Here is a 24,666-nt window from a genome sequence, read left to right as displayed (position 1 = left end):
CTCAGCAGGTTTTATTTCATTGTGAAACAATGTTTGGCAGATGGAAAACAGATCTTGGTTGGCTGTTGTGATTCTAATGCTTATTTTTCCTTCAAACATTTTTCTTTTTTCATTTTGCTTGTTCTTGATCTTAGAGTAGTAGTTGCACCATGGTTCTTTTCATCTGATGTCTAAAGATGTTGACTTTAATCAGCATAGGATAACACATTTAAATCCCAAGGCTATTTTAATCTGGTATGTGCAGGAAAGGTCTTGACCATGTGATAGGGGTGTTGCTGAATTTATTTTTCTTTCTCATTGGTAATGTGAATTTCAAGCTCTGTGACTGTCTTTTAAAAAATGAAATAAAAGGAAACAAAGCACATCTGGAGCACACTTACAACTTTAAGGACCAACTCTAATGAGATAGTGATGTTACTCACTCAGTCTTTTTGTCGCAAATACTATCTAATTTACTGATATATCTATGCTGCATATCTAACCTGGCTTTTACCATTTAAGCTCAGGCACTGAAAGCCATCTAATTTTTGGTATATTGTATCCCACTGAGAATTTGTACTCTAAAATAACAAACCAGGGGATCAAAATACTATTATTCCATTTTAGCTAGGCAGCACAGAATAGAGACATTACCATTAACATGCTGAAATAGCACAGCTCGTTCAGCTGACATGCACATATGTTGAATAACAGTGGCTTCCAATGAAAATGACATTTTGGTAGACGAGTGTTGGTCCACCAACATGGATTAGTCAGATACCCTCAGCAAGACATAAAGAGATGAATTCCCAGCTTCCAGTAAATGCCCTTTCCCTCTAAGGTCCAGAGATGTCTCAGAAATGCCTTATGGTTATTAACACAGAGAGCCAGAAACAGAGGAAGCAGAACGATCAGGTTGTCTTTTACCATTGCCAGGAAGAGGTTATCAACTGACATAATCAATGTGGTTTCTAGTTCTTACTGCTGTGTAAATGGTGTGTGCATGTCTGTATACAACAGTTATCTAGCTAGATAGCTATAAACATGCATTCTGTTTATTTAATGACAAATGAAGTGTGGTTACAATATATTCATATATATTTGAAACTAACTCTCTTAACCTTGGCTGATACTCAAGTTTCATTGTGGGTGAGGAAATATGACTGGCAGGGTTCTTTGGTGTTTTCAAAAATCTACAGCCACATCTTGCTCAGCACCATCTAAGACTTATTGTCTGTGTGTACGAAGAAAAAGATAGGCTGTTCTGTGTATATTATAGAAAGAGAGCATGGATAAGTACATGCACATACACATGTATATAAATATATATGTGTGTATATTTTCATAAGTGCATGTTGAAGGCTACTTCTCCAGGCACTGTCCTAGATGCATTTAGAAAAGTTCTTAGTCTGTCAAAGGTACCTTGAAAACTGACAGAACTGTTCCAGCAGTAGCACCCTTTACTGGTCAACTTACTGTAAAAATGAAAACTGGATTCAACTCTGCATATCCGGCTTCATGATCGGTTCCATGAGCTTGGTTTCCAGCTATATCCCACAAATTGTTATGCAACATGGAAGAGAAAGAATATACAACAGCTGCAATTTCCCAAGCAGAGATGCCTGGCATGGCAACACATGCTTACCTATTTCTCAGTTTCTTGTCACTGCCTAACAGGGAGAAGAAGGTTTTATCTGTGTGTGCAAAGGGAAGACTGCAGGGAGAGACTGTTTCATGTCTGAACGGAGATTGCCTAAGAATGTCTGAACAGAATTGCCTAAGATCCAGGAAGACAGACCAGTCTCAAGAATATTCTTCACTCCTTTCCTGAGCTTCACAAAGCAGGTATGTGAAAAAAAAAGTCAAGCTTTCTCCCCCCTTAAAACACTTATCCTTTTTACAGAAATTTTACAGTTCCTTTCTTCCAACAATAGCTTAGACTTTTACACTCTCCTCCACAGAGGGGGATTATTACTGCTGCTCCTGTTCTTTAGCTAAAGTAGAAGGCAAGTGCTGCTGCTGCTATAGAAGTGAGAGACCCTTTTCCTTCCTTATTCTTCATGTGCCCAAGTGCCTGTCTGCTAGAGGGAAAATTCTGTCTTTAGGCAGACCTGCTTTTGCATTAGAACTCCTGATTTTCAGAAAATACATGACTACTGTTACTTCTTAGAAATCACATTTCTTTACAGGTAAAGCTGAAACATCTGTTTGCATTTGTGTGTACAAGTTTGAGTTTACACAAGATTTTATGCAAACCTTGTTGAGATTATGTGAAGTTCTGTTCTTGGGAAGACAAAAGCTGTATTTTAAGGAAAACCCCCAAAAGGTAGTGTGGAGGTTACTTTTACAGGAGTAAGCTCTTCCTCTTACTCAACAGGTTTATACAGTGTTAAGAGGTCTAGCGTGGACATTTGAGGAGTAATACCTACAATATGCAGATGGCATCCAGACTTGTCTCACTGAGGGAGCTGAGCAGGCTTCTTAGCCCATCACTAATATGGGTTTGTGAATGAGGGCTGCCTCCAAACACCATTACTAAAGTTTTATGGGGTCAACAGCTGTAATACAGTTCCTTTGAGGGAGGAAAGTCACTTGTTCATTTTATCTTAGACAGAACAAGCTGACAAAAAGTGTTTCATATACCAGTGGTTGAGATGACATTAACTGGGTTAATGAGGTTGGCTCTCCTGTGTGGTGTTTCACCCTTTCAAATCTGTCCTGACTGTAGGGGTTAAATAAGTGACTACAGATGTGGATGCTGGACTTGGAGAAAGGAAGGAAGAATTTTGAGATTTGCTTGTATTGTAAGTGGGTTAACTGTGGCTTGCTTTCATTTTTATCATATCAGAACCTTTAACGATGAACCCTATCTAATCGTGTGGATTTTGCAGAGAAGTACTTATCTGGCTTGAGTTACAGGCTAAGTGAAGCAAACATCAATGTGTCCTATTCCCTGGGGTGTGTAATCATTATAAATTGGGTACTAGACTACTCATAGAAAGCCCAAAACAATAACGTGTTTCTTCAAAAAGGTAAAAGGGCACATCTTCCCATTAGCTGCCTGAGCCTGTTTGGAAGTTTGTAGTGGAAGGAAAAAATGGTATCTAATGACAGCCAGGAACACCTTTTGGACTCCCAGGTCCTGAAGGATTTTATAACATGTTCATTTTGGAATTTGAGGGCTAAAAATTATAAGACATTTAAGAATGCATCAATGTGTGGTCTCAGTGGAGAGTAAGAAAACCAAAACAACTGAGGAATTGTTTGAGGATATCTCCCAGTGGACAAAGAAGCTCTAAATTGCATATAGTACAGAATGTGAAAAAGTTAAGCTGGGCTATGATTCATGCCCCTAAGAAAGTTCTTTTCATCTTTGAGCAGAGATAAAAAAAAAAAAAAAGCAAAAAACCCCCCACAAAACCAAACATGGATAGCTCTGGGAATAATGTATAGAAGAGCTATCAGGTAGGATGCATTCTTTCTACCTCTAGGAAAAACTGCAGTATTTTGTTTTTTAATACATACTTAAGAATTAGATAAAACTGTGATAAAGGGAGGTAGCTTTATTACCAACAAGAGGAGAAGGCTGATACTGGATTTATTTTTTTTTTAATTCTTGAGATACCCTCAGGTTTCCAGCAGATTCCTTTAGAAAAAAACCCAGAAGATAAGTGCTCCCATTCATACAGTCATTCAGTGTGCATTTTAGGAGGCACTGTTCCCTCAGGCTACCACCAGTCATGCTAAGGCTTACCAAGAAAGTGTCAAAGTGTGCAGATGATGTCTGAATATGATGAAAGAATGGTAGGAAAGCATGACTAAAGACTCTGAGCAGCTGTGGAAGAGGTGGACCTGTTAAATTAAAGCATACTAAGGAAAATGTTCAGTTGAAATGAAGATAACATACTTGGAAGATATTGTACAGCAAAGCGAGCAGGCAGGTTGTATTAAAGCGGAGACCATCAGCTCTGTAGTTTCAGATGTCTGTAAGGAACTTATTGGCACGGTTCTTTTCTCATAAGACAGCCCTGGAGATGTGTGGCTTATGCATCACTGGCTGTAAGGAAAATTAAATAGAAAAAAAGTCTTTGGCCTTAGTCTCTGAGAATAAAAATGGTTTGATTTCATTATTTACCGAAGGCTAGAGTTAGCTGAAACTGACTATAAGCCACTTACTGCCATTGTCAAAAGGTGCCTGGCAAACAGCCTCTAGTGAATAAAATCATTTTCAGCTGCAAATGCATACTTTTTCAGAAAACAAGATCTGAAGAAAAATTGGGTAGTTGGAGATACAGATTCTCAGACCACTTGACAAAAGCTAATGGGTAGCCCTCCAGAGTCCTAGGTTATAAAGTCCTAGGTTATATAGTCCTAGGTTATATACCTGGCCACCTGTTACAAAGCAAGCAATCAGACCTGCCCTGTGAAGACAAAACAAGGGGGTGATTCCTAGTACTACCATCATGATATCTTCTAGGTGGTAAAACAGACTATTATCCCTAGGCAGTCAAGTATTTTAGTAAAGAGGATTTTGTTGAAAGATACCTAAAGAGCTACAGAAGAATATCATAACAGGGAGATAAGAAGGTGACACAGAGCTGGAAATATCTTTAAAAAAAATGATATTTTATACACCGTGAAGACTGATACTAACGAATTCATAAAGTTTTGTTCCATACATCTAGAATAGGGGAGAGTTCAAGAACAGTAGTTCTTGTAGACAGCTCAAGAAAAAATGGCTTCTGAAGTAATGTAGGCACAGAGGTATTTGCACGTAGAAAAAAAAATTAAACATCCCTCACCACCTTGCATTCATTATGGGCTGCTGTTCTCTCTTCATTGTTAGAACTATGTATTTACAGATAAATCTATCCTATGCATGTCAAATGCATCTTCATCAGACATTAACTGTATTATATAATAGTTCACAACAGAGTTCAGTTTTAGGGTATATGAGATGAACCACTTTCTGTCTGGCCTATTAAAAAACTGTTCAAGTCATCCTTTAATCTTTTCTTTGGCACCGTCAAAGACTAAAACAGCAGAACGGGTGTTTGTGTTGTTACCTGCTGGCAATTTTATCAGTCTAAAACTACAAAGTAGAACACCTTCCCCTGTTAAAAACTGCTATCAGAGCACCTAGGGATCTGCAGTTAAAGGTGCAGATAAAGCAGATATAACTTTGTATAATCTGTTGTCTGTAATGACCTGTATATGGAGATACGGAAGGTGCTACCATGTCATGGAAATGCTGCTGAGCCAATCTCTCATGGTCACGGAGCTTATCAATCCAGAAATACATGTACTACTGAACTCTCTGCTTCCTAGCAGGACTTTTTTTGGAAGAGCCAGACTAACCAGGTACAGACAGGAATCTTTTTTTCTAAATAAAGTGGGGGTCTGTGTGATGATGAGTCGTTGGTATTCCACAAGCCTTGCAGGATGGCCCTCATGGTCACTAATCCTGAAATATGGTCTGGCATCCTCTTAGAATAGTAGGAAGGAGGGGGAAAGTTGACCATGTTTGCGGCAAAAATAGGCTTAGAGTAAGCCAATTGCTTATAAATGTAACACTCCCTTATGGAGACCTGTTTTCTGTTGTTCACTCCCTCATAACCATTGGATTCATGTTTTAAGTCCTGGGATCCTAAGAAGAACCAGCATGTGACTCACCAGAGAACCAGGAAGGTGACCAGCAGGTCCTCAGCAACCCTTCTCTAAAGGTTGTTTCATTATAGCCTCTAAACCAATACATGCTTTTACCTCTGGCAGTGTTTATTTTCAGGATTTCTTCCTGCTCTTTCTGAAATGTCAGGCTCAGGCTGATAAACTGTTAGATGAGCTCTAGCAGATATCTCCGCAGAGGAGCTGGATAACATCTGGCAGGCAATGGGTTCTCTATTTTAGGATTGCCAGGCTGCAGGGAGTGTCCCTGAGGAAGCCTTGCAAATGGTGTACTGTCAAGGATTGTGAGCCGGCCTGTGACTGTCATGTCTTGATGACAGTGGATAGCTGGATCGACCTTCCCAGGGGAAGCCGATTCTCTCCTCTGGTGAGAGTGTGCAGAAAACACCTGCAGCTCACACCCCTCTCTCTAAGAAATTGCTCACAGCAAGACAATTTTGCACTGCATGCCTAAACCTTCCTGAAAAATGAGCTTTGCATGTGCTGATCAACATGCATAAGTCAAACTGGGAGGTGGGGGATGACAATAAATACATAGGAATGTAATGGACATAGACTGCAGGCTCCTGGTTTATGCATCCCAAAGGCATAGATGGACTGTCCTGGGACAATCCAAGTCACCTTCCTGTGTGTTTTTCCATGTGCTCACAGTCAGGGCTACACAGCCCTCTGAGAGCATTAGTCACGTGAAGGGTGCACGGGGGACCAGCTAGGCCAAACTCTTCTAGCTGATGTCTCAGGTACAGGGGCATGTGGCTAGGGAGAACAGTAACCACAACCATGTGGCTGCAGAAAGAGATGGCACATATGCACGCGTGTGGCAAGCCATGTTGACTGGACCTTGTCACCCCAAACTCTGGACGGGTTGCTGGTTTCCAGATGGAAATCTCAGTTTGTGGCTAAGGGAGTCGCACTTGGGACCTAAGCACAGGGGAATGCTGTCTGCAGGCTCCGAAGAGCTCAGCGGGTCTGTGAGTGCAGCCACGTGGCTCCACCCCTCAGACAGCTGTCGGTTTGGGGTGAGAGGCAAGATCTTGCTGCCCTCACTTCCTCTTGTATAGTGTGATCCTGTGGAGCATTTTGGGAACGATACTCTTTGAATGCAGAAAATATCCTTCCTTGCAGTGTTGCCAGCAAAGAGGGCACTTAAATGACAATGCTACAAAGTTTTTGTGGAGACATGCTCTATATGAAGCTATTCTGGCAGTAGGGCATGGATAGTAATACTGGTGTTGGTAGCCATACTGGCCTGTCTTGTGGAGTAAGTCTTGAAAGATACAGATGATTTCTAGTGCAAGGAGTCATCTGAAGTGCCAGGAGTAGTCCTCTACAGCATAATTTAAGGACCAAGTGCTAACTATTTTTCATGCTCAGGCATACCAGGATGCACTCAAAGAGCTCACTGTAGATGAGAGTTTTGACACTAACGATGCTGCCAGGGTTAATCTAACAAAAGAGTATATATACAAGCTGTAGTAGAGCTACAATGCAAAAAGAGAACGGGTGAGCTGAGAGATGCCAGAGCCCTGAAAGTTTAAAAACCAACCAAACAAAACTGCTCAAACACCTGAATGTTTGGAGTGGTTGTGGTTCCAAAATATTAAAACAAAAACTATACTTACTGCCTAAAATTGCTTTAAATTATTTTTTTTCTAAGGCGGCAGCTGAAGTTTCTGTTGACTTGATTTACACTTACTGCAGCTCATAACATGCTATTTCACTTCAGCTGGTGACCATAATGTTTTCAGACAAAGAAAAATTAAAGCACAGTTCTATAATGAAAGGCCATGCAAAGTTGAAATGATTTATTTGCAAATGCTAACACAATAGTTTCCAACTTCTTGATTTCTTTTTTTGTTCATTTTGTATTTTTATTTTTTGATTGAAACAATTTATTGAATTGGGTAACACATGAGAATTCTTTCAGCTCATTCAGATCTGCATATTTTGATGAAAGAAATGAACCAAATATTGTCACTCAGCTGTACATTTATAGAATCATAGACTCATTTTGTTTGGAAAAGACCTTTAAGATCATCGAGTCCAGCTGTAAACTTAACACTGTCAAGTCCACCACTAAACCATGTCCCTAAGCACCACATCTACATGTCTTCTAAGTGCCTCCAGGGATGGTGACTCCACCACTTCCCTGGGCAGCCTGTTCCAGTGCTTGATAACCCTTTCAGTGAAGAAATTTTTCCTAATATCCAATCTAAACCTCCCCTGGTGCAGATTGAGGCTATTTCCTCTTGTCCTATCGCTTGTTACCTGGGAAAAGAGACCAACGCCACCTCACTACAACCTCCTTTCAGGTAGTTGTAGAGAGCGATAAGGTCTCCCTTCAGCCTCCTTTTCTCCAGACTAAACAGCCCCAGCTCCCTCAGCCCCTCCTCATAAGACTCGTGCTCCAGGCCCCTCACCAGCTTGGTTGCCCTTCTCTGGACACGCTCCAGCAACTCAATGTCTTTCCTGTAGTGAGGGGCCCAAAACTGAACACAGTACTCGAGGTGCAGCCTCACCAGTGCCCAGTACAGGGGAACAATCACTTTGCTGCTCTTGCTGGCCACGCTATTTCTGATACAAGCCAGGATGCCATTGGCCTTCTTGGCCACCTGGGCACACTGCCAGCTCATATTCAGCCGGCTGTCAACCAGCATCCCCAGGTCTTTCTCTGCTGGGCAGCTTTCCAGCCACTCTTCCCCAAGCCTGTAGCGCTGCATGGGGTTGCTGTGACCCAAGTGCAGGACCCGGCACTTGGCCTTGTTGAACCTCATACCATTGGCCTCAGCCCATCGATCCAGCCTGTCCAGATCCCTCTGTAGAGCCTTCCTACCCTCAAGCAGATCAACCCTCCCTCCCAACTTGGTGTCATCTGCAAACTTTTTGAGGGTGCACTCGATCCCCTCATCCAGATCGTTAATAAAGATATTAAACAGAACTGGCCCCAATACTGAGCTCTGGGGAACAACACTTGTGACTGGCCACCAGCTGGATTTAACTCCATTCACCACATCATCATTTGGTCCTAGGATATCTTTATTTTGGAAATGCTTAATAATTTGCCTTATCTGTGAAAATTTTGTGTTAAAACTCCTCTGCCGTTAAGACCTAACAGGAGACCCAGGCAGTCTTGTATCATGGACTATGTGCTCTAAGAGTAAATATGAAAAGAGAAATGATGATGGAAAGAAAAATGGATTATTTATTTGTTATACTTTGGTCATCTTGCTTGCTGAAGACAAGTTATATTTATTCTGCTCTGACCTAAAGCAATTTCTTTGGTAATCAACACTGAGAAAATACCATAAGGCAACCATGAGCACAGGATTCATGTGGTAGCACAGATGCCATTCCCAGCAGGCTTTCAGTGAGTGAAAATTGTGCTCATCTTTTATATTCAAGAGCAATCTTCTCTAGCTTTGCCATTCACATATTTGCTCTCACAGTGTCTTACATAGCAAAATAGTGACTATGATGTTTAAGAAATGTAATCACAAATTCTCTGCATCAGCAAAGTTCCTTCTTTTTGTAGGAGCTTATGCATTTTCTATTCAATACTGAAACTGTAATAACTGTTTGTAAATAAGTAATTTATCACCGAGAAAAATTACGATCTTATTTCTTTATAGTATTTTTATGTGTTTTCTTAATCAAAGTTCAGATCTTAGATTTGTTGAACAAACTAATACTAAACCCCATGCTCAGTAATAAAGGAAAAATGGCACATAAAAACTTCTTTTTTGAATTCTCGCAAGTTGGGGGTTTTTTTTTAGATTTCGAATAAAATAGAATACTTCATTTCTGAAGTCAAGATTTTTCCTTTTATGGCTTGATTATATCCTACTAAGACTCCTGGGATAGAATTCTAACATAAGTAGGTTTGTCCTTAATATATTCAAACCTCATCAATTTTGCTTAAACGATATTCAAGCATGAATGTTAACTACTAGAATTGTAGGCTTTGGATTTTTGTAATCACTGTGGAATCACGGTGGAATAAGGAATATGAGATTCTTTTATGGTTCTGACTGCACTGTTCAGCAGGGGCATTGTGCAAATCACTCAATTTAATAGAGACTGATTCTGAAGTAAGTAAAAACAGGAGAAAAAGTCTCCCAAAGAGCCTTTTCAGCATATAGTTTTAGGGAAGGTAGTTTACTTGCGATCATACTGCTTTTTTCATCAGCAATATTGTCTCCTCCCTGTCTCTTACTGCAAAGTTACATAGCATTTGAGGAAGAAACACATAGGCATGTGTTCATAGCAAATTAACATAGGTTTATGCTTCATATAATCAAGGAAGGAGCTATCTCAGGATTAGCCCAGAGAACAGGGCCAGCCAGTGCACAGTGGGCTGTTCTCCAGATAGGGCTTCTGTTCTGATGAGTATTTTCATATTCACATTGCTTGTTATATATTTGGAGGAACTTCCAATGTGTACCTGTGGTTAGTGCTGTATAGTGTTGTGTGATTTATGTAAGAAGGGGCCCTCTGTAAAGTATGCATAGGAAGAGCTTCTCAAGAGTGTAGGCTAGAAAACTCCTGAGCTCTGATACATCCTCTCTGTTTTGACATGTTTTTGCTCTTTTGGGTCAATGAACTTTTTGGCTTGCTTTTTTTCATAGTTGATAAGCTGTTCATGTTGCAGATAGTCTTTTTATCAGACTTTCTCCCCTCTTTTTCAGGAGCTTGACCTTGTTGTATAAATTTTAGTTCTAGACACTTTTACAACAGCTGAGTTCAAAGAGCGCTTCTCTGCATCCCCGCTGCTCTCCTGAGGCACCCATTCTAGTGTGTGAGTCAACCTGCAGCTTCATTTCCCTTCTTGGTATGGTGTGTAGGGTGCCAGGTCTGAGGAGTTTTATGGCTCAGAGACTTGCCTGTTCCTAGGAAAAGAAGTATACTTGATCAAGAAGGATAATTTCTGAGCTATTTGTATTTGAGTTTAAATCATACAATCCAAGAATAGGGTAAAATACAGAGCACTTGCTTTCCCTGCAGCAGTTTAGCCTCTCAGTCCAAATCTTCAGTCACTGTTAGCTAATGACTAGAAGACAATACACTGATATCATGATATAAAGACTTCCCCTCTTTCCTTGTACCCTAACGTAAACGGTCTAAATAATTTGTGAACATGGCTGATATCGGTAGGCAGAGCAGTTTGAGTCATGATTTCTAACTAGGAGAAGATTCAGGAAAAAAGAAAAAGCTACAGAATACTACATGACATAATTTTTTGCATTATGTCACATTGATGACATAATATAAATAAAAAGATACGAGGAATGTAACATTAAAAGTTGAGATTGCAGACCCCCCCCCCACCCATATAGAAAGGAGAATTCTGTGAGAAAAAGGTTGAAGAGATAGTGAAGGAGAGGCTGTGTCTCAATACATGAACAAGAAGAGAGACTAATGTGTGAAAAGGGCAGAGGAAACCTCTAAGAAGTCAGGAGGAAATTGTCATATGGCGTTTGTTGGTCAAGAGTTTTTAATTTGAGATGTGTAAGAATTTGAAATTAGTGAAAGTAAGACTAACATAGAGGCACATCTGAAATGCTACTCTACCACTGTGTCTTGGGTATAACTTCAAAATTTAATCTTAAAATGCTATGGGCTAAGTTGTGGTCTATTATGCCTGTATACCTCTAGCAACAGCACTTGAATTCAATAAAATTACGCTAGCTACTAATCAGAGCAAAAGCCTTCTGGCTTGAAATCAACGTGATAAAGGAGAAATAAGATAACTGGCAGTTCAGAGTACAGGAAAGCACTGAAAGTGAAATCCTAAACGCTAGTTTTAAATTACCAAAGAGGACCTATGAATACTGTTCTGATAGTCATTAAATGAGAAAGAAGAACTTAATAGAGAATATCATCCTGTTTTGGTTATACACATATCTTTGACCTTGCTGCATTATTCACTCTTTGAAATTGAGGAACTCAAAAGTATTACATTATATATAGGCCACTCTTTTAATTTTTTATCAGTACTTTTCTCCCAATGTTATTTTAAAGTCAACACAGCTAACAAAACCATTTGTTGCTAATGATCAGGATCACTGCTATTGAATATTTGTGCCATAACTGAATGCTGTTAGACATGTAATCTGAATTATTTTTGTTGTTTACTGTGTTTTTTTTCAGATTTGCTAGAGGTCCTTTCCCATAGGAAAAAAAAAAAGTTGCTAAGAATTAAGTTTTAATTATGCCAGAAAAGAGAAGCAAATACAAGGTATGGTATGAAAGCAGTGTACCTGATAAACATACTTGTCATGATGTCAGAATTTGTTGCTATGAATGTGATGTCATAATGGAAACAGTGTCAGAAGTAATGTTTTTATGAAACACTGGGCAGTTTGTCTCTTATAGCAATGTAATCTGGAATTACTTTTTAGACATGTGTAGAATCAAGATTCAGAATTAAGGTCAAGATTCCTGTCTGTATTGGGTTTACGCGGCAAGGTTTTGGTAGCAGGGGGGCTACAGGGGTGGTGTGATGGGTTGACCCTGGCTGGTTGCCAGGTGCCCACCAAAGCTGTTCTATCACTCCCCCTCCTCAACTGGACAGGGGAGAGAAAATATAACAAAGAGCTTGTGGGTCGAGATAAGGACAGGAGAGAGATCACTCACTAATTACCGTCACGGGCAAAACAGACTCAACTTGGGGAAAATTAACGCACTTTATTACAAATCAATCAGAGCAGAGTAATGAGAAAGAAAACCAAATCTCAGAACACCTTCCCTCCACCCCTCCCTTCTTCCCGGGCACATCTTCACTCCTGGCTTCTCTACCAACCCCCCCAGTGGGGACGGGGAATGGGGTTTACGGTCAGTTCATCACACGTTGTTTTCTGCCGCTTCAACCTCCTCAGGGGGAGGACTCATCACACTCTTCCCTGCTCCAGCGTGGGGTGCCACCCATGGGAGACAGTCCTCCACAAACTTCTCCAACATGGGCCCTTCCCACGGGCTGCAGTTCTTCACGAACTGCTCCAGCATGGGTCCTTTCCACGGTGTGCAGTCCTTCAGGAGCACACTGCTCCAGCGTGGGTCCCCCACGGGGTCACAAGTCCTGCCAGAAAACCTGCTCCGTGGGCTCCTCTCTCCACAGATCCGCAGGTCCTGCCAGGAGCCTGCTCCAGCGCAGGGTTCACACGGGGTCACAGCCTCCTTCGGGAACCCACCTGCTCCGGCGTGGGGTCCTCCCCGGGCTGCAGGTGGATATCTGCTCCACTGTGGACCTCCATGGACTGCAGGGGGACAGCCTGCCTCACCATGGTCTTCCCCACGGGCTGCAGGGGAATCTCTGCTCCGGCGCCTGGAGCACCTCCTCCCCTTCCTTCTTCACTGACCTTGGTGTCCGCAGGGTTGTTTCTCTTACATGTTCTCACTCCTCTCTCCGGCTGCTGAAAACTGCCTGTCCCAACTTTTTCCTTCTTAAAAATGTTATCCCAGAGGCGTTACCACTATCGCTGATTGGCTCGGCCTTGGCCGGCTGCGGGTCCGTCTTAGAGCCGTCTGGTATTGGCTCTCTCTCGAACACAGGGGAAGCTTCCAGCAACTTCTTACAGAAGCCACCCCTGTAACACCCCCCCTGCTACCAAAACCTTGCTACACAAAGCCAATACAGGTGGCTTCTTTGAGAAACTGCTAGAAGCTTCCCCTATGTCCGACAGAGCCAATGCCAGCCGGCTCTAAGATGGACCCACTGCCGGCCAAGCGTGAGCCCATCAGTGATGGTGGCAGCACCTCTGGAATAATGTATTTAAGAAGGGGAGAAAAAAAGCTGCGCAACAGCAATTGCAGTGGAGAAACAGAACATGTGAAAGAAACAACCCTGCAGATGCCAAGGTCGGTGAAGAAGGAGGGGGAAGAGGTGCTCCAGATGCCAGTGCAGAGATTCCCCTGCAGCCCGTGGTGAAGACCATGGTGAGGCAGGCTGTCCCCCTGCAGCCCATGGAGGTCCACAGTGGAGCAGATATCCACCCGCAGCCCATGGAGGACCCCACGCCGGAGCAGGTGTGTGCTCGAAGGGAGGCTGTGACCCCGTGGGAAGCCCGCGCTGGAGCAGGCTCCTGTCATGACCTGTGGCCGTGTGGGGAGAGGAGCCCACGTTGGAGGAGAGGAAGAGTGTGAGGAATCCTCCCCCTGAGGAGGAAAAGCAGCAGAGACAAGGTGTGATGAACTGACCCCAACCCCCATTTCCCATCCCCCTGTGCTGCTGCAGGTGGAAGAGGTGGAGAAATTAGGGGTAAAGTTAAGCCCGGGAAGAAGGGAGGGGTGGGGGAAGGTGTTTTTAAGATTTGGTTTTATTTGTCATTATCCTACTCTGATTTGGTTGGCAATAAATTAAATTAATTTTCCCCAAGTGGAGTCTGTTTTGCCTGTGACAGTAATTGGTGAGTGATCTCTCCCTGCCCTTATCTCAACCCAAGAGCCTTTTGTTAGGTTTTCTCTTCCATGTCCAGTTGAGGAGGGGAGTGATAGAGCGGCTTTGGTGGGCACCTGGTGTCCAGCCAGGGTCAACCCACCACACTGTCCTTCATGCAGCTAGTGTTAGAAAGAGAATGAATATTATGATTGTCAATACCTTTCTTTGGAAAGAAAAATGCATATTTTTCTAAACTCATAAAAAAGTACTATTCATTAATGATAAAGCAAAAGATACTGTCAGTGCCCGCAATTTTGTTGCTTGTAACCTTAATGTTATTAAAAACAAAACAAAAAAACCCCAAAAGCCCAACACATATCACACATTGTATTTTCATTGTTTTGCTGTTTGAGAAATGAGTTCAGGAATGGATTAACTTTTTGTATATTTAATAAAGTAACTGTCAGAGACTTTAAAAGTTTTAACAACATTTGGCATTTCATCCTTTATTTAAGTAAGGGCTGACATTAACTTTGGATTGCTAACTTTTCCAGACAAGCCAAAGCTGTTCTTTTGAGATGTAAATTATTTTGCTGCTTTACTTAGCTGTGAAATTTCCTAGATAACCTTGAGCTCTCTCTTGTCTTTCAGAGCAGTCACATGAAAGTGGTTAGAAACTGTGACCACTGGAAGAAAGCGGCAAATGACAGGGAAACAGTGGGCAAGACTTGTATTAGAGTACAAACAGTAACGTCATCATTTAAGACGCAACTCATTCTCTACTGCTGGTAAATTTAGTAAAGGTAGAGGACTATGAGCAGTTCACAAAATTTGGACTATTAACAGTCTTCCCCCCACCTCCAACTGTGTTATTAAAGTAATTACATTTAAATTAATTTTCAAATTTATTGAATTAGTGTACATTTTACTGACAAACAGAAAACGGCTCTTTCTTAGTTAACACACACCCAATACCTAAATATTTGAGTTAACATATGTTTTTGAGATTTAGGTTGCACTAAGTAGTTTTACTGATGTTCCTCAGAAATGCCAAACTTAACCCTCAATTGCCCAATTCGAAGGAGACAACCTTTCTTCAAATAGTGAACGTTCTCATTATATAAGACTTCTCTTATTCACAGCATCATATGAAATATTAAGTGTATATTTTGAAAAGTAAACTTAAGGACTAATTATGTAATTTGTCTCATAATGCAGTAGGTGGCAAATTTGACTTATTTTGCTTCCTCACATCTTTAAAACTGAACAAGTCAAGTATTTGGCTGATTTCTTTATGGGGTCGGTCCTGAAGACATTGAAATAACTATAATGCGGTTAATTTCAGTGATTGCATGATTTTACTGTAGGCTATGTGAATGTTACTTCAAAATTTCCAGAATAGAATTCTGGTCTGGACAACTTGGAAAAAGTGGCATAGATTTAGCTAATGTTTAATAATTTTACAGGGCCTAATATACAATGAACCTGATCTTTAATGGAGTCTCTACACAGCTATGCAAAAGAACTACTACTAATGGGCCACCAAAATTGCTTTAGGTAATTAAAACCAGATGGCCAATAACATTTTCCACCGTGTAACAAATTTAGTAGATACTTCTTGTGTAATCAAACACTGATTTACTTAGTTATAAAATGATTTTGTGATTGGATAAGGATAACAGACAAAAACAGGTTAGAGGGAAATACTGAACTGGGTAACATAATGTTATTCAATTGAAGACAATAGCTAGTCTGGATTTATACCAGGATAGAAGATAGTATTTAGCCCACAGTTCCCAACTCTTGATTTTGAAAAGTTATAAAGAGAATTAATGTCTTGGTCTAGAAGCTTGACAAATATTCTCCACCATAATTTACATGCATAATCAGCTTTTTCTGCATACAGTTGCTCCTGCTTCCTCCCCTGCCTGTTTACTAACAGTCTAACCTATACTGTTGAAGATGAAACTTTGCAGATTTGCATAGCTATAGCTGTGCTCCTCAATTAGATCAATACAACTCCTATTCAAGTTGGTGCATGTCAGCCCTGACTGAACAGTTTTAGAGCTTTTGATATCACTGGTACTCTCAGGTACTGCAATGAGACGGGTTGTATGTGTTCCACATCCATGAAGAAGTGAGGAATTACGGGCTATGTCTGCAGCAATGTTCAGTTTTGAAGAACTTAATGTTTACCATCTTGTCCTTGTGACAGAATCTACCTTCTCAGATTGGTGTAACGTTGTTCAATGCAGGGATATAGATGCCTCTATAAGGAGTTCAAATGCTTAAACTGTCCCTAAGAAATGCCTGAATAAAGCATGTATATTTAAATAATCTTTTTTTTCCTGATCCGCCTCCTTTCACACACAGTTAGATACTCAGGTTTTTTTTTCCTAGAAGCCAATGCCTAGGGTTTTTTATTCATACAAAATTCTGATTATATTGTAAAAATGCTGCTCTGTGCCTAGCAGGTCAGTGGTTAGTGCACTCATACAAAAGTTGAGAGACAGTGCAAAAGAACAGGGAAGGAAATCCTATTTATGTTTGGGAAAAACTGCTCCCACACCTACCATCTATTTAGTATTCTTTAACTATGAAAAAATGTTTAAGGTGAGGCAGAGATTGTCAGGGTTTCCTGCATATGATATCCCACTTTTCATGAAATAATTCAAGGTTCAGTGGGTAAAAGAGAGAAATGACACTACACACAAGAGGGGGTATACATCTCCAAATACTAGATAGGCAGGTGGATATGGGGAAGCACCTTGTGTTCCATGTGAAATGGTATGATTTCTACAGAAGAGGTTAAAAGACCCTGCAAGCAACATACACAGCAGAATTCATCATGTCTTGACCCTGGCAGAATTCAGTGAAAATTTAGTCAGATTTTCATCAGGTACAGCTCTCTGTTCAAAACACTTCTCTGGCTATAACAGACCTGAAACACCTAAAGCAGTTCATTAAGGAATTTGGGAATTTGAGGGTTCTGATTTTCACTATACATTTCTTAAGCAGAATATTGAACTAGATGTACATGTCTGTCTGTTTGTAGTCCTGATCCTAAATCTCTTTACTTTCTGGGATATAGCCTTCCAGAGGCCATCTAAGAAGCCAGTTTGTGGAGATGAATTGGTAGCTGTAGTTTGTTTAGCTGTTAGTAAGTAAACCTATACTTTCAAAGTATATGGTGCATGGGAAAGGAAACAAAGGCACCCTATGGCTCTGTAACACAGGGGAGTTGTACATTTCTTCATTTATTCCTCCAGGAAGATTCTGGGCAAAGAGTGAAAAAGAGAATTGGAATGGCTTGGTCTCTGTTATGAGTACAAATCACTGTCTAAAAATAGAGGCAAGTGAGGCCAAATGAGTAATGTAAGAAGACATAAACACATTGCTTTTTTTTTTTTTTTTTTTTTTTTTTTTTTTTTTGTTCTCACCCTCTTGCTTCTTTTAATATTTAAAACTAGTTTTGGCTGAATGTGGTGTCTCAGTTCAGTCCAACACGAAATATCTACCCTTAGATGCTCTGGGTAACTTTAAAGTCTTAGTAAAACTTGAGTAGCTAATGGCTTTCAATCCATCAAAAAGATGGAGTGGTGCTAATGGCAATCTTGGTGAGTAATTACCTCCAAGAGGTTAAAATCTATTTCAGTGATGCTTTCTGGCTAATGGAATTGATCTTGACCCTTGCAGACATCCCTGCACAGAATTGTCTATAACATCAATGCTATTCTTCTTGGCATATGCTTTCCTTAATTCTCCAACAGAACATACACCTCAGCTGATATACTTGATGCAGTATATGTAAAGATAAGCAGTTCTAATACAATAAGCTGTGGTAAGACAAACATAAATAACTTCTCTGTGTGTGTGTGCATAAACATCTGCCGCCTTTTCTCCCAGTAAAATCTCTGAATCAGAACTCAAACCCACATATATCTGCATCCCTCTGTGGAAGTCACAGCTGATTTACAGCTTGTCCTTATTGGATAACTCCTCATTTAGTCTGGCACTTATGTGATTTGTCTGTGGAATACCAAAGGCACCTAAATACTACAGAAAAATGTAACTTCCAAGTTGTACTCAACAGCTGTGCTGTGTGCTATATGCAAGTTATTACTGAATATTTTGTTCATTTCCTTGGGTGTGCAATGGATGTGTACAAAAAAAAAGGTGATTTTCTGTTATACAGAGTTGTTGACAAAATATATTTTTTTGTAAGGAGAAAACTCAGAGGGACATCTTGTAGACTTTACTTTCTACTGTACTGACTTATTTTTTGCTTTCAAACCATGTTTCTGATTCATGCCACATTTAATTCATACCACATTTAATTAAGTACAGCTAAACAACTATTGCTAAATATATCATACTTCAGGGGAAAAGGTAAAACAGTAAAGCAGTGTCTTATGAAACTAGCAGAGCAGAGTAAGGCTTGTCTGTGTATTGTACACTAATAAAATAAGAGCTATACATAGTAACATTTTTTCTAGAATGGTTCACTGTAGTAGCTTTCTTTTTCTTTTAAGCTGATTGAGGTAAACCAAAGAAAAAAAGGTGTTTCACTCATGCTAGGAAAGAGGCCTAGATTTATTTGGATCCTCCATCCTATTCTTAATCTAGTTCCTTAGTACAAAAAATGCTTCCTGTGATTTATGTGCTGGGGTTTAAAGTAAATTTATAGAAAATATATTCATCTATCAATTAATATTTTTTTTTATTCTGGAAACAGCATAGGAAGGGGAATACCAAGTGGCAGAAATTATGAATTATTTTATGATTCCTTTAAATAACAAACATTTCCTTAAAATGTAGAATCCAAGACAGCCTGTTTTCCTACAGATTTGTCTCAGGACAGTTTGACTATGGAGTCTAGGAAGGTTTAAGGTCATCCTAAAGCCTTTCACTAAGGAATGGTACTTAGAGGATCATTCTTCTCTGGCTGCTTATTTTCATGAAAACTGCAGAAAAACAATTATTTTTTGAGGCTGTTTCACCTCTGCCAAATTCTTCTGAGATCATTCGGTTCATATGAAAGTGATTGAAGACATACTCAGACACTGACAATGGCACAGGGAAAGTTACTAAATCAGTGTGGTTTCCATGGGAAACAAGCAGAAGTAAACCAAAGGAAAATCCATGATAAAAGATCTTCAGTGGAGCTCAGAGGTAAGAAAGTCACCTCAGACCTGCAGGATGAATTTAGTGCATCAGATGTTCTTATTTGTGTTAGTCACATTAGTCTGTATTTTAAATCCACTGTATAGTTTACCAATGGGTTTCAGTGTTGACATTTTATTTCCTTCCTTGAGACCTGTTACCATTCTCGTTAATGCTCTTGCTTTTCTAAGAATGAGAATTGATCTTACTATCATTACCTGGTATCTAGAGGTCATCCTTCTCAGCCTGAGTTGATGAAATCAATTTCCAGTTTCTGCTTGATAACAGAAGCAAGAATATCAAGAGATAGAAAGAAACATAATCTGAACTGCATCATGTTAGTTTGCTGAGTTGTCTCAGAAACACTATTCTGCAATTGCTTTCAAAAGACCCTGCAAATGTTGCAAGATTTGCAACAAACTTGTATCTTGAAAAACTCAGCCCTCCTGCCTGCCTCAACTTAAAAAACATTTTTATTGTTTTATTTTGCTGCTGTTGTGCAAAATAATAACTTTTCAGTGACAGTGTTCAATAGCTTTTCCTGTAGCCTACAAAAAACTTTTAAAAACATAAATGTTAATGTGCTACTATCATGAGTCTATATTATTGTGAGCTTTCACTTAGCTAATCTGTGTGTTGTTAGATGCTTTAGTATAACCAAGACAAACAGTTTTAGAGCCACATTGAATTCAAGTGAAGAGATGGTAACAATTCATGCAGTTATGAGTTTTCTGCATGGTACTTTCTAGCTAGTGAGCTGGAAAAAAAAAAATTACAAGTGATGAAATAAATAATGAGTCTGAGAACCACCCATCCGTCACTGTATTTTGCAATGATAATTTTTTAATAAGTAAGTCTGTAATGCCTCAGAACTCTTCCCAAAGTTCCTTGAGATATCTAATTATTCAGAATAATACTTTATTCAGACAAAACAAAATTCAAATGTGAAAGTTTGTTTTGAGTCTGTGGAATACAGTAATTATCTTGTCTCTTAATTTTCTGATTTTTATTGCGTTTACTTAGTAGCTTCTACAGTCATGCTAAAAAAATAGCAACAATGGATATCTAAACAGTCATTGTGATTACACTTAATTCAAACACCATAATCAGAAAAACAGTTCTTGGTAGCAGATAATGTTAAATCACCAAACTAAAACTAAGCCTAAAGACTTTTCATGATTCAATTCCAACAAGAAGGAAAACAAAATAAATAGGATTGTCTGAAACGTTGTAAGAACAAATTCTGAAAGAGGAGATTTTATTTTTTTTATTTCAGAAACAACTACCTAGTTCTAGTAAAAAGAATTGTGATAGCAACCTACACCTTCTATATTGGAAGTGTTTCAAAGCAAGAGTTGCTGCCCACTGCTTTCTCTAGCCATCTTTTCTTGTCTTCTGGCCAATGGCACATGCGAGGGGAGGGTGGAAGCTGGAATTCAGGCAGGAAACCATTATCGTTCACAGCTCAGTAAACAGGAATTTTGCCATGGCTAGTTTAAGTTGACAGGCTTTGTATTGACCTGACAGGGCATGGGCCTGGGCTGATTTTAGCTTCTTTTAACAATTTCCTAGTGGTTGACTCTTGCTTATCTGTTTTGATTCAAGCTCTGTGAACGCCATAGATCATAAAAGTCTGACATACCGAGGGAGTAGATTATCAGGTCTGGTGTAACACGTAGTATGGTAGCCCAGCAAACAACAGCCCTTTGTGCCAGCTGAGACAGCAGGAGGTTATTGTGCAGCTTTCAAACTTCATCTGAGAACCAGTGGAAAAAAAGAGCAGACTGTGATCAGAAAACACTTAAAAATAGATTCAAGTGGATCCAAGAGTGAGGAGGAAGAGAGCCCCATCACCAGCATTGTGCTGTTCATGGTGGATAATTATGTATGTTGGTACCTCACAGTGACACCTCACAGGACATCTGTGCCTAAGTTAGAGGACATTGGAAAGGTGAGCATAACGTGAGAGAAAAGGAGTGGATATTAGTAAGTTTTCTTTCATAAGAGTTTTAAGGACTTCTTTTTATTAATGGACCATCGATCTTATTGTAACTGGATTAATGATAAATGTACTTTGATTGGATAATTTGGATGTTAACTGAGTTAATGCTAAATTTTGGTTCGACTTACAAAGTGTGTTCTGCTTTTGTCAACAAGATTTAAACCATAACACTTTTGGTAAAGCCTTTGTGGAGACAGTGTTATCCTGGGCCATGCAGAAACATATTTACCTCACTCTTCCATTTTCTCCCTTTCCAAGGTTTTGACTACTGGGCAAAGCTATGGGTGGACCTGACTGAGCAGCAGCATGTAGCATAAGAGATCTCCAAGCCAGAGAGAGACTGTGGTGCTGCAGAGATGTGAGGTACGGTTCTTGCTGTCAGAGGAACCTCCCGATATAGACATTGGGATTCAGAGATTTATAAGGTGCAGAAGCAGTTGCTTAAGATATACAGGATGCTTGTGAAACTATGGGTTTGGAGACATTTGTACTCTGTATCCAGGAATTAGAGAAAGCAAAACAGGCGCTGGGGTTAGAGAGTGCAAGGCTGAGGAAGAGAGTTCCCTTGGTTTTTGATCTTGGTTTGGGAACATAGAGAGGCGAACACAGAGAGGGCAGGAAAATGTAATTTTTGGCTAAATTGGTTTTGGACTGTAGTTACTAGAGTCTTGAAGTTTGACTGGTTGAGTGGCATACCTTTTTTTTTTTTAATGTAAACTATCAAGGCTAATATCACATTATGTGTACTGAGCTTCTTGACTTCACAAGGGCTTAAAGGTAGCAGTTCATAATTATGTCTGAAGATCAGTCAAATTGAAAGGTGTGATTATATTGCTTTGCTTCATCCATTTTGCTTCCTATTAATGTTTGTTTAAAAAAAAACAAAACAAACTTTTACTATATTTGTTGTTGCAAATGATATAGGATAATGTTGAACAGGCTGCATCCCAACATAGGTTCCTATGATTTCCCCTTGTGACTTCACTGTGAAGTAAAAACATTTACATTTTGTTTCTCTGCATGAATAGAACCAAGCTTCTGTTCAGGCAAATGTCTTCTCTGTGTCTTCAAAGGTGCTTATTTTCCCTGGAAGTCATTGTAAAAGCCTTTTAGAAATGCAGTGTGAAGTGGGATAACCTTTATTCTCATGGTCTTTGAGTCCTTCAGACAAGTCCAGTGACTTTTTGTGGCATGATTCCTCTTGACAAAACCCAGGCTGACTTAAGTCCATTATATCCCATTTTTCTGGGTTATTTTTGTAAAATCTTCTACTAATTTGTCCAGCATAGCCATCAGATTTACTGCTTTGTATTTTTCTATATCCTCCCTGGAATCCTTTCTGGGGAAAAAAAAAAAAAAGTTTACTTCTTTGCAGTTCCTGAGAACCAAGAAGTTTTTAAATGCTTGTACTCCACTTATTTTACCTTTAAATTTGTGTAGGAAGCTTGGACTGATACCGTGTAGCTTTGTTTCTTGCTACTCCTTTTACATGTGTCACAATCTCTTGCCTTTGAATTTTCTGCATCTCTCAAAGGAAAATCCTACATTCACAAGGTTTTGTTTTAGGAACCCCTGATCCCTCAAACATGCCAAGTTCCATTTGTCAACCCTCCCCACACCACCACCTTTTGTCTTGACTGTCTTTCATCTTCAGTGATGTAATCAGTCCTAACTGGTTAATCAGTGCTCTCCAGGTGGAAGGGGAGCCGCATGTCCAGCAGTTGTTCGAAGTAACAACATTTCTCAGGAGGATGCACCTGTGTCTGTGAGTCCATCCAACACAAAATCTGAAGGCAGGCAGATGTGAGCTGTATATAGTATTCAGTTATCTGCCGATAACGAAGTTCAAAATTGGACTTTGTAGATGTACCTAAGGTGCAGTAATCACAATATATCCCCTCCAGAAATGTGACCGTGAGCTGCTAGAAATCCATCTGTCTAGCTTGCCTATATATATGTGTTTGAATCTTTCTAGCAAGGGAGTGTTTAACATATGTTCTAGAGACCTGCACCCTCCATTGAAATATTTTCAGATTTCCTGCTTAAGGGAGCGCACTCATGTACTAACATTTGTAACTGACGCAACTGATCTTATGGATTAGTGGGGAAGGAGCCTTTCATGGTATGCTCTTTATAATAGGTTTTAACTTGAAGCCTCCTCTTCAAATAGACTAGGATTGAGCCACTATCATTATTCATCATCTTGAGATGTGGAAAAGTTTGACGTGGTAAGAATAGGTATGGAAAATTTTGTGAAGGGCTTAGAAAAGTTACCCCTTCTCAACATCAAACTTGGTTTAACAATAGCTGTAGTGCAGCTGGATTCCCCCCCTCCCTTTTTTTTTAAAATTCATGTTGGGTAGTGTTACATTTTGCACCACTGAGCTAGACCACAACAATTGTTTACTTTGTGTTAGAAAGACTCTTTTAATGGAGTCCTCCTACGTAAGGCATTTGCTTCTCAGACATGTAAGAAAGTGCCAAATTTGTTTTTCACTTTGACTCACAAAACAATGAACAGTAACGTGCTCTTCCATGACAGACCATCCCAGAGGAAGCTAAATGGAAACACTGCTTGGAGGATGTAGTGCAGTATGCTTTCCCGACTTCTTCCTCTGTCCTTTTCTCTCAGACAGTGGAAGTCCCCTGAACTCCTCATAAGGCCCACATGAGCACTGAAGATGCCTTTTTGGTTATGGCAAAGAAAAAACCCATGAGACCCGAATTTGTGAACCTGGCATTCCTGATTTCAACTGGAATGAGACAAGGCAGCTATTGTAAATCATGTCAGTAGCCTCCACTGACAGACAATGTATGTGAAATGGGAGTCAGATCCTATTAGTCTCTTGGATCAGCAAAAATGAAATCTAGGTTTCTCATTGTATTAATTGAAAACTAGATACTACGTAAGTGCCAGAATTTTGCATGAAGGAACATATTCCTAGTAACTAACATGATTTAGAGAAAAAAGGAAGGAATTCACATTCACCTCATGTTTTCAGTATTTCAGTCTTGAAAAATGTTTGTCTGGGCTTTTCCTGTCAGTTTTGACCTGAGCTGGTTAGAGACTTGAATGTCCATAACTGCAGAGGAGTTTTTGAACCTGAAGTAATTATGTCAAATAATAACTATTATTTTTGCACTTCTATAAGTTTTTTAGAACTGTGCTAACATCGTCTATAAAAACACCTTGCTGAATGAAGGATCTAAAGCAGATTTTCAGCAATGATTGAATCATTACCTCCTGAAAAGAAGTGTTTGCAATGTAAATGCTGACAAAACGTTAACCATCAAAGTGTGTGTATTCATAATGAAGAGTTTGATAATGGGTGTGATAATGAGTTACTAACTTTTTTGTGCAGTAGAAGTGATGGCATGACTAATTTATTTAACTTTTGTAACCGTATCTTAGCACGTACATTCATTCAGCTGTTAAAATTCACTTACAATAGTTTTAGCTTTC

The 24,666-nt window shown here is 39.8% G+C and overlaps 1 long non-coding RNA gene across 2 annotated transcripts in view; it reads left to right on the top strand.

Moving 5' to 3' along the window:
* LOC115342828 overlaps positions 1 to 24,439 on the top strand; it is a 33,556-nt gene extending 9,117 nt beyond the window's left edge. The window contains exons 3-5 of one of the 2 annotated variants that reach the window (XR_003923927.1): positions 1,657 to 1,824; positions 21,462 to 21,566; positions 23,836 to 24,439. This is a non-coding gene — a long non-coding RNA (uncharacterized LOC115342828). Of the gene's footprint in view, positions 1 to 1,656; positions 1,825 to 11,811; positions 12,149 to 21,461; positions 21,567 to 23,835 lie in introns of those variants that run through there. The other variant, XR_003923926.2, reaches the window with a different exon arrangement.
* The last annotated feature ends 227 nt before the right edge of the window (positions 24,440 to 24,666 follow it).

The sequence above is a fragment of the Aquila chrysaetos genome, chromosome 1, assembly GCF_900496995.4.
Source record: "Aquila chrysaetos chrysaetos chromosome 1, bAquChr1.4, whole genome shotgun sequence".
Classification (NCBI taxonomy): Eukaryota; Metazoa; Chordata; class Aves; order Accipitriformes; family Accipitridae; genus Aquila; species Aquila chrysaetos.
The sequence above is the reverse complement of the archived record's forward strand: the minus strand, read 5'-3'. Positions and strand labels throughout refer to the sequence as shown.